The sequence below is a fragment of the Haliotis asinina genome, chromosome 8 (assembly GCF_037392515.1).
Source record: "Haliotis asinina isolate JCU_RB_2024 chromosome 8, JCU_Hal_asi_v2, whole genome shotgun sequence".
Classification (NCBI taxonomy): Eukaryota; Metazoa; Mollusca; class Gastropoda; order Lepetellida; family Haliotidae; genus Haliotis; species Haliotis asinina.
In genome coordinates this window covers 62,242,066-62,252,150 of record NC_090287.1, presented here as the reverse complement: position 1 = coordinate 62,252,150, position 10,085 = coordinate 62,242,066, and positions in this window count along the sequence as shown.

Sequence of the window (10,085 nt, the reverse complement as noted above, 5' to 3'; positions counted from 1 at the left end):
GTTTGCTGTCACATTGTTTGGTGTTATATTGTTTGCTGTCACATTGTTTGGTGTTATATTGTTTGCTGTCACATTGTTTGGTGTTATATTGTTTGCTGTCACATTGTTTGGTGTTATATTGTTTGCTGTCACATTGTTTGGTGTTATATTGTTTGCTGTCACATTGTTTGGTGTTATATTGTTTGCTGTCACATTGTTTGTTGTTACATTGTTTGCTGTCACATTGTTTGGTGTTATATTGTTTGCTGTTTCATCTTTTGTTGTTATATTGTTTGCTGTCACATTGTTTGGTGTTATATTGTTTGCTGTCACATTGTTTGGTGTTATATTGTTTGCTGTTTCATCTTTTGTTGTTATATTGTTTGATGTCACATTGTTTGGTGTTATATTGTTTGCTGTCACATTGTTTGGTGTTATATTGTTTGCTGTCACATTGTTTGGTGTTATATTGTTTGCTGTCACATTGTTTGGTGTTATATTGTTTGCTGTCACATTGTTTGGTGTTATATTGTTTGCTGTCACATTGTTTGGTGTTACATTGTTTGTTGTCACATTGTTTGGTGTTATATTGTTTGCTGTCACATTGTTTGGTGTTATATTGTTTGCTGTCACATTGTTTGGTGTTATATTGTTTGCTGTCACATTGTTTGGTGTTATATTGTTTGCTGTCACATTGTTTGGTGTTATATTGTTTGCTGTCACATTGTTTGGTGTTATATTGTTTGCTGTCACATTGTTTGGTGTTATATTGTTTGCTGTTTCATCTTTTGTTGTTACATTGTTTGTTGTCACATTGTTTGGTGTTATATTGTTTGCTGTCACATTGTTTGGTGTTATATTGTTTGCTGTCACATTGTTTGGTGTTATATTGTTTGCTGTTATATTGTTTGCTGTCACATTGTTTGGTGTTTTATTGTTTGCTGTCACATTGTTAGGTGTTATATTGTTTGCTGTCACATTGTTTGGTGTTATATTGTTTGCTGTCACATTGTTTGGTGTTATATTGTTTGCTGTCACATTGTTTGGTGTTATATTGTTTGCTGTCACATTGTTTGGTGTTATATTGTTTGCTGTCACATTGTTTGGTGTTATATTGTTTGCTGTCACATTGTTTGGTGTTATATTGTTTGCTGTTTCATCTTTTGTTGTTATATTGTTTGCTGTCACATTGTTTGGTGTTATATTGTTTGCTGTCACATTGTTTGGTGTTATATTGTTTGCTGTTTCATCTTTTGTTGTTATATTGTTTGCTGTCACATTGTTTGGTGTTATATTGTTTGCTGTCACATTGTTTGGTGTTATATTGTTTGCTGTCACATTGTTTGGTGTTATATTGTTTGCTGTCACATTGTTTGGTGTTATATTGTTTGCTGTCACATTGTTTGGTGTTATATTGTTTGCTGTTTCATCTTTTGGTGTTATATTGTTTGCTGTCACATTGTTTGGTGTTATATTGTTTGCTGTCACATTACTTGGTGTTATATTGTTTGCTGTCACATTGTTTGGTGTTATATTGTTTGCTGTCACATTGTTTGGTGTTATATTGTTTGCTGTCACATTGTTTGGTGTTATATTGTTTGCTGTCACATTGTTTGGTGTTATATTGTTTGCTGTCACATTGTTTGGTGTTATATTGTTTGCTGTCACATTGTTTGGTGTTATATTGTTTGCTGTCACATTGTTTGTTGTTACATTGTTTGCTGTCACATTGTTTGGTGTTATATTGTTTGCTGTCACATTGTTTGGTGTTATATTGTTTGCTGTCACATTGTTTGGTGTTATATTGTTTGGTGTTATATTGTTTGCTGTCACATTGTTTGGTGTTTTATTGTTTGCTGTCACATTGTTTGGTGTTATATTGTTTGCTGTCACATTGTTTGGTGTTATATTGTTTGCTGTCACATTGTTTGGTGTTATATTGTTTGCTGTCACATTGTTTGGTGTTATATTGTTTGCTGTCACATTGTTTGGTGTTATATTGTTTGCTGTCACATTGTTTGGTGTTATATTGTTTGCTGTTTCATCTTTTGTTGTTACATTGTTTGTTGTCACATTGTTTGGTGTTATATTGTTTGCTGTCACATTGTTTGGTGTTATATTGTTTGCTGTCACATTGTTTGGTGTTATATTGTTTGCTGTCACATTGTTTGGTGTTATATTGCTTGCTGTCACATTGTTTGGTGTTTTATTGTTTGCTGTCACATTGTTAGGTGTTATATTGTTTGCTGTCACATTGTTTGGTGTTATATTGTTTGCTGTCACATTGTTTGGTGTTATATTGTTTGCTGTCACATTGTTTGGTGTTATATTGTTTGCTGTCACATTGTTTGGTGTTATATTGTTTGCTGTCACATTGTTTGGTGTTATATTGTTTGCTGTCACATTGTTTGGTGTTATATTGTTTGCTGTTTCATCTTTTGTTGTTATATTGTTTGCTGTCACATTGTTTGGTGTTACATTGTTTGTTTTCACATTGTTTGGTGTTATATTGTTTGCTGTCACATTGTTTGGTGTTATATTGTTTGCTGTCACATTGTTTGGTGTTACATTGTTTGTTGTCACATTGTTTGGTGTTATATTGTTTGCTGTCACATTGTTTGGTGTTATATTGTTTGCTGTCACATTGTTTGGTGTTATATTGTTTGCTGTCACATTGTTTGGTGTTATATTGTTTGCTGTCACATTGTTTGGTGTTATATTGTTTGCTGTCACATTGTTTGGTGTTATATTGTTTGCTGTTTCATCTTTTGTTGTTATATTGTTTGCTGTCACATTGTTTGGTGTTATATTGTTTGCTGTCACATTGTTTGGTGTTATATTGTTAGTTGTTTCATCACGTGTTGTTATATAGTTTGTTGTTATATAGTTTGGTGTTATACTGTTTGTTGTCCACGAGCACCTGTAATCTTGTCATCTCTGGAACCCACCACTATCACGGATCCTTCCACTGGCCTCAATGATACCAGCCGGACATCTGTTGACAGTGCCATAGCAAACACACCTTATCCATTAATCCTGACCTCATTTCAAACGATTCCTGTGTCGAGCCTAATAGCTAAGCTTACATACTATGAACATATACACAGACTCCAACTAAAAGTTTACGTACCTCAGCTGGCTATAGGGACCCCTTATTGTATGTGTGCGTAATTCGAGTAGGTATTATTCTGTGTGACACCCGACATAAACGTCTATGGTATTTATGTGATTAACGACATAAAGTTTTTCAATCAGGACTGTCTCAACCATTTCTTATGGCTGTTTACAGGTATCATTCACAGACTGACCCTCAGCGATCGGTCTCACTCTAATTTTGTTATATTTAATCATGGCAAGCAAAACTCGGTTAGTGTGTTCAACCTGAAGTTCTGGTGTAACCTGGCCTGACAACCAGCAATGCCGTTCGTGATTCTACAAATTCAAAATTAGACAATATCATTGTACTCAGTTGTATAAATCTAAATTCGTATTTGCGTATTATGGAATCGGGAGTTGAACAATTGTAATTTCGGCCTACGATCCCGAGTTGAGAAAAACAGAAAACAGGTGGTCAAAAAAGGGTTGTTTTAAGTGAATTCATTATAAACGTAATTTAACGTTTGATTCAAATAACTGTAGATTCCAAAGACCTGTTTGAAACACCGTCTACAATGGCCGATGTTGAGTTACCGGTCATGTGTGTGGAACAAAACTGGTATATATGTAATAATTGTTATTGACAAGGATTCAGTTAACATTGCCTTCTGATTCTCTCATAAAGTTTGTTCAATATTACAATATGATTCAATCGTATTTATTCTAAAAATATTTTTACGTCAACACCTAAACTTTGTCCATTGTGCCTGAAGTAGAAAGTACACCATAAAGTGAGGTAGACATCCAGTACAAATGTGTTAAGTAAATCACTAACGAGGGTAACTAGCCAAGGCAAGTTGGGTGGTACTGCATGTAACCAAGGTGGAGCGAAAACTAATCTGCATCGATATATAATAACCGTGTAATCATTATGATATCATGATATCATAATCATAATCTCTTTCGCATCATGGCATGAAAAACAGATAATCGTAATATCATAATATAACACCTCGCATCCTCTTTATCAAGTCACAATACATCGCACAAAATGAGAATTTTACTACCGCTTCTCGTAGCACTGGGTAACGACATTTCAGCCCAAAATTATTATGGTTTTGCAGTTCGACATATATTGTTAACGATTTAACAGTTCAAAATCACTTCATCTTTACAATACATAATTTCAACGTTTCTTTAGTACATATATCATTTCAACTGTCATGATACATCGATACATCATTAGCTTTGTAATACTCAGATGTTCGCATGTCTAACATATTACAGTTTTGCGTTCTTACATTATTACAGATCCAGTGTTACAGATGCAAAACGCGTATTATCAAACAAAGAAATATCGTAATATCGTATTAATATCGTAAGTATCAGATATTTTGGACTTTTGGACTTGGATGGTACAAGCTGAACTATCTGAAGTATCAGAATAAAGTAGATACTGTTTGGTATAAATAATACTAGTCATTTGCATATGCACCGGTTTGATATGTCACCTCGATAGCACTGTTACCTTCACAGTTTACATGTCAGAATAGGACTATGACTTCCCTTATAACTATTAATACCTGATTACATTATAGCATGTGTGAATTGCAGGACGAAAGAAAGTATTCACTTGAAAATAGTGTACAATACTGTGTACTGTGACACTCCGAAACTGTGATATGCCTTGTTAGACTTGCACACGTCTCTATGGTTATGATTAATAGTTTAAATGATAATTTCTATAAAACTTTATTACTCGCCCGTTGAAGATACTGCAGTGTAATATTTTCACTTCAATATTACACTTGTGTAATACCGCTTGACGTATGACGTCAAAATGGTTCAAAGTTGTGACGTCACAATGCTAATGTTGATGTCGCGAGTTTACTAGACCTTTCTTGACTTGAAAGCTGAGTTTCCTCACACTAGGCAATTTCGCCGCGGTTTCTGTCAATTTATGTTGGCGAGTAATAAACAGAATACTAAACTCGCCTCCGTGAAATACCATTTTCATTAAACTCGTTAAAGATTTGGTATCAAACGAGCAAATCTTTAACTCGTTTAATAAAAATTGTATTACACGGAAGGTCGTTTAGTATCCTCTATGTACATATCCCTCCACCAAACTGGTATACTGCTTTCGCTCGTTTGATACCAAATCATTAACTCGTTTAATAAAAATGGTATTACACGGAAGGTCGTTTAGTATCCTCTATGTACATATCCCTCTGGTATACTGTCCACTTATCTATACTTGCCTCTTTAAAGGATAGAACCACTATACATCCACGGGCTTAGTCACAGTACAGCCTTGGAAGAAGGACAACGCCATGCATACATCACCTGGTGTGAGATACTCACTGAGATTATCGATGGTGTGAGATACTCACTGAGATTATCGATGGTGTGAGATACTCACTGAGATTATCGATGGTGTGAGATACTCACTGAGATTATCGATGGTGTGAGATACTCACTGAGATTATCGATGGTGTGAGATACTCACTGAGATTATCGATGGTGTGAGATACTCACTGAGATTATCGATGGTGTGAGATACTCACTGAGATTATCGATGGTGTGAGATACTCACTGAGATTATCGATGGTGTGAGATACTCACTGAGATTATCGATGGTGTGAGATACTCACTGAGATTATCGATGGTGTGAGATACTCACTGAGATTATCGATGGTGTGAGATACTCACTGAGATTATCGATGGTGTGAGATACTCACTGAGATTATCGATGGTGTGAGATACTCACTGAGATTATCGATGGTGTGAGATACTCACTGAGATTATCGATGGTGTGAGATACTCACTGAGATTATCGATGGTGTGAGATACTCACTGAGATTATCGATGGTGTGAGATACTCACTGAGATTATCGATGGTGTGAGATACTCACTGAGATTATCGATGGTGTGAGATACTCACTGAGATTATCGATGGTGTGAGATACTCACTGAGATTATCGACGACATCATGCACGTCATATCTTTATCGTATTCGTATCAGGGGGTTCGTGAACACGGGGTATATTTTCTTATGAGATGCTTCAAAGAACTGATTCATATTGAACAACTAAAGATTAAATTTCAGTCCTGAGTACTAACTGTCAAACCACAAGAAAATCCAATTTCGAAACTGAAACAAAATCGTGACTGTAGTTTTACACTGCAATAGCAATATTCCACATATATACTCATATGGGGAATCGAACCCGGGTCTTCGGCATAACGAGCGAACACTTTAACCACTAGGCTACCCCACACGCCGAGAAGCAGTTCGATAACGGACGAACAAATACAATAAAATGATAATAACAGCAAATATATTCATCATCAATTTTATTCTGTATTTTAGGCCACATGGCCCATTGTACAATTGTATTTTAAAGTATGCAGTCATGGTCACATGACCAACATTGTATCAAGATCTTAAGCTAAATATTTTTAACAGATATATAGATCATGTTAGACGTAATACATTCACATCAGGTGTGTTGAATATTGGTTGCAATGCTGATCTAGCTTTGCCATATTTTTAATAGACAAGAAGTATTCTTTACGGAGCAGAACATATCTATCACAGATCAAGAAAACATGTATTCGTTGTCCATAGTATTCATATCAGAGAGCAAACAAAGAGATTCTATGTCGGATTTATCTCTGACCTTCTTTTTACGTTGTTGGATAACCCTGAAAGTTCATATTTTCAAGTTTATATATTTAATTTTAACATGTTTGTCATGTAATCTATGCATTTCATAACAGTGTAAACGGTAACGTGAAACATTCATTCTTAATAACTTAATCCAATATTTTATGACTTTTTAAAAATATACTGCAAACAGCAGATATAATAACCGAATGAGTGATCATAACATTCACCTAACGACAACTCAGACTAATTTAAGGTCTTCCACACTACCCATGGTCTTGATATGTGAGATGTCTTTACACGCACGACCCCCTAACCACGAAATCAAACGTAAAGGATGATATTCATTGCCAGCAAAAAGTGAATGTCTTTACAAGCGTCTCCACAACTATTACAATTAATTTTGTCATCACTGAAAGTATTATCCCTTCTTTCGAGAATGACTTGCGCTCACTTTATAAATATTTCGATTCGAAACTGTTTATATTCCACAATAAATCATAGCAGTGAATCCTGATTCTAATTTTAGCGGTGAGAACTTAAAAGTGACTTAAATCTAAAACACAAAAACACACACCACTTAAGAATGACACAATACTGTTTGGGGACAGGACACAAAACGGTACGGTAACCAGTCTGTCTTGGGACGCGTAACCGACAGTCACTGGTAAGCTAATATTGTACGAACGCTTCAGTGAACTATCATCTCTGCGTCTGCATAGTTCATATTCGCCCGAGTTTCAAGTTTCAATAATAATTTAACACAATTTCAGGTCAAAAGGCTGTGGGGAGGCACCCCCAACTTTAACCACTTTAACCACCTCTATCCTCCCCCACCCTCATTGTGAAAGACAATGACTACTTGAGTTTGGTTCTTAACTCGCAGAACCCGTGTTAACCAAGGTGTAAGTAAAATTAAATTTTAAAACATAACTGAAATGGTTTACTTGTAAGATGACATAGATTTACCTACCGACTGAACATTAGGTTCGGCACTCACCTCACTCAACTGAACTCAACGTTGTACTTATATGATTAATATATTGATTCAGCCATGAATCAAGCATTGTGATGAATAATTAAACAGGTATTGATAGTTTGTATGTATTCCGGGGAAATGTGACTGTCGATTAATGATATAAAAACTTTAAAATCGATAATGTTGGTGTTGAGTTTACATCCGAGTTCGATGTTCCATGCACTTGTTACAAACATTCATACATGAGGTATCAATGCACGTGTTACAAACATTCGCACATGTTTATCAATGCACTTGTTACAAACATCCGTACATGCTGTATCAATGCACTTGTTACAAACACTCGTACATGCTGTATCAATGCACTTGTTACAAACATCCGTACATGCTGTATCAATGCACATCACTGTTATGTTTCCCCATTTACTGGCAGCCATTTCAGATTGTATCTAACACTACATCCTATGTCCATTGCGCGCATGGGTACTGCACTTAGCTATCTTTAAAGCAAGTGTACAACATCTCCAAGACGTTACTTTCACATCCTAGGAAAATATTCTTATTTAAGATTCACAAAGTAGCAGTTTGATATCTCACTTTATATATATGTAAATAAGGATGTATAACATCTGTGTCTATGCTAGTAAACAAATAAAATAAAATGAAAAACACCACCAAAAAGAGAACAACAAAACAAAACAAAAACAATGGATTCTCTTAAAAGAGCAACAGGTTGCCATGACAGCCAGGAATATTCATTTTATTTATTGTTTCTATTGTTGTTGTCACAGCATAATCAAAACACATTTGCTGGCTAACTGAGCATTCATAATTGAGTAAAAATAATCGAGTCTGGACCAGACAATCCAGTGATCAACAGCATCAGCATCGATCTGCGTAATTGGGAACCGATGACATGTATCAACCAAGTCAGCGGGCCTGACCACCCGATCCAGTTAGTCGCCTCTTACGACAAGCCTAGCCGCCTTTTAAGACAAGCATGGGTTGCTGAAGGCCTACCCCGTGACTTCGTGGGTCTGTTGTTGTACTAAACAACTTAAGCCCTACGACTGCTGTAACTCTGTGTTTTAAGCTATGGGAGATACAATCACGATGCTTTGTACAACGGAAGGCACCATGAAACAAAACCGAAACTCAAATATAGCATGACAATTAAACGCAACTTTCAAGATTAGAATAGTTTGATTATAATCTCTCGTGATCGAATTTAAAACTTTTCAAGTGTTTATCATTCTTCATCATCATTTATCAACACTGGGTTCTGCCATATATGTGAACCTTGTTATCACTTTCGAAGACATGGATGTATGCTTCATTGATAAGGCGGCTTAAGAAGATGAGGCCCACCCGGCTTCAAACTGAACAATGTTATGTCATGTGAATCAACACTACATATTTGGGATCCGTGTGTATATGCGTGTGTGTCTCTGTGTGAGTGTCTATGTTTGCTTGTGTGTGATCATCCGAAATTGAAACTAGGACTCTTTCGTTTATAAATGAAGATGTTCCTACAGAACCTTTTGAATAACCTTGCATTTCCACACTGCTGAGCGGATTTGAAATTAGTACATATTAGTTTTATGCATTTATATGCTAATACTACAATTCTTTCCAAGTTTCGATTGAAACAATGATTAGTTTAGTTTCTGCAAGTCGGAAGGGATAAATCGTGAAGATGATTTGATGATTTAAATTTGTACGACCCTGACTGGAAATTGTCCTAAAATAGAACTATGCCACTCTGAACCACAACTCAACAAAGTCTACTCTCTTCTAGATCAACAACAATTTTTATATTTATGTTTATTTGTAGTTGTAATGCTATTAGTATAATCATCAGCAATGGCGGGAATATGATATTATGACAGGAAACGAGTAGAGGTATTTCCGATCAAGTGATGGACTGGTCCGAGTCCCACAGTCCCTGAACCATAATATATCCCCTTCCGTCAAGTCATTTTATAATCCCCAAACATTTTTTGCAGCAAATCTAGACAAGTCAAAATATTGACTGCACAACAGTCTCGTGTCCTGTTTGGGCAACTTAGTGCAGTAACCAGTCCAGAAGTTTTAGACTGATTTATTTGAAAGGATACATAAATATTAATCAGTATGATTTGTTACGTCTTAGTAATTGTATATTGCAACAGTAGACTCCTTCTAATCCTTGCAAACACGTCTTACAGTGTGCTCTGTCGTACAGAGAGCTCTGACAAAAGGAAACCTGGAAATCGTGGAAATCTCAAAACGAGGCTCTGCTGCTAGAAAACCTTTGGTGGTCTGGTACAGAACTGATATTACATGAATAAGCGCGAAGAACACATAACAGGTGTAACAGGT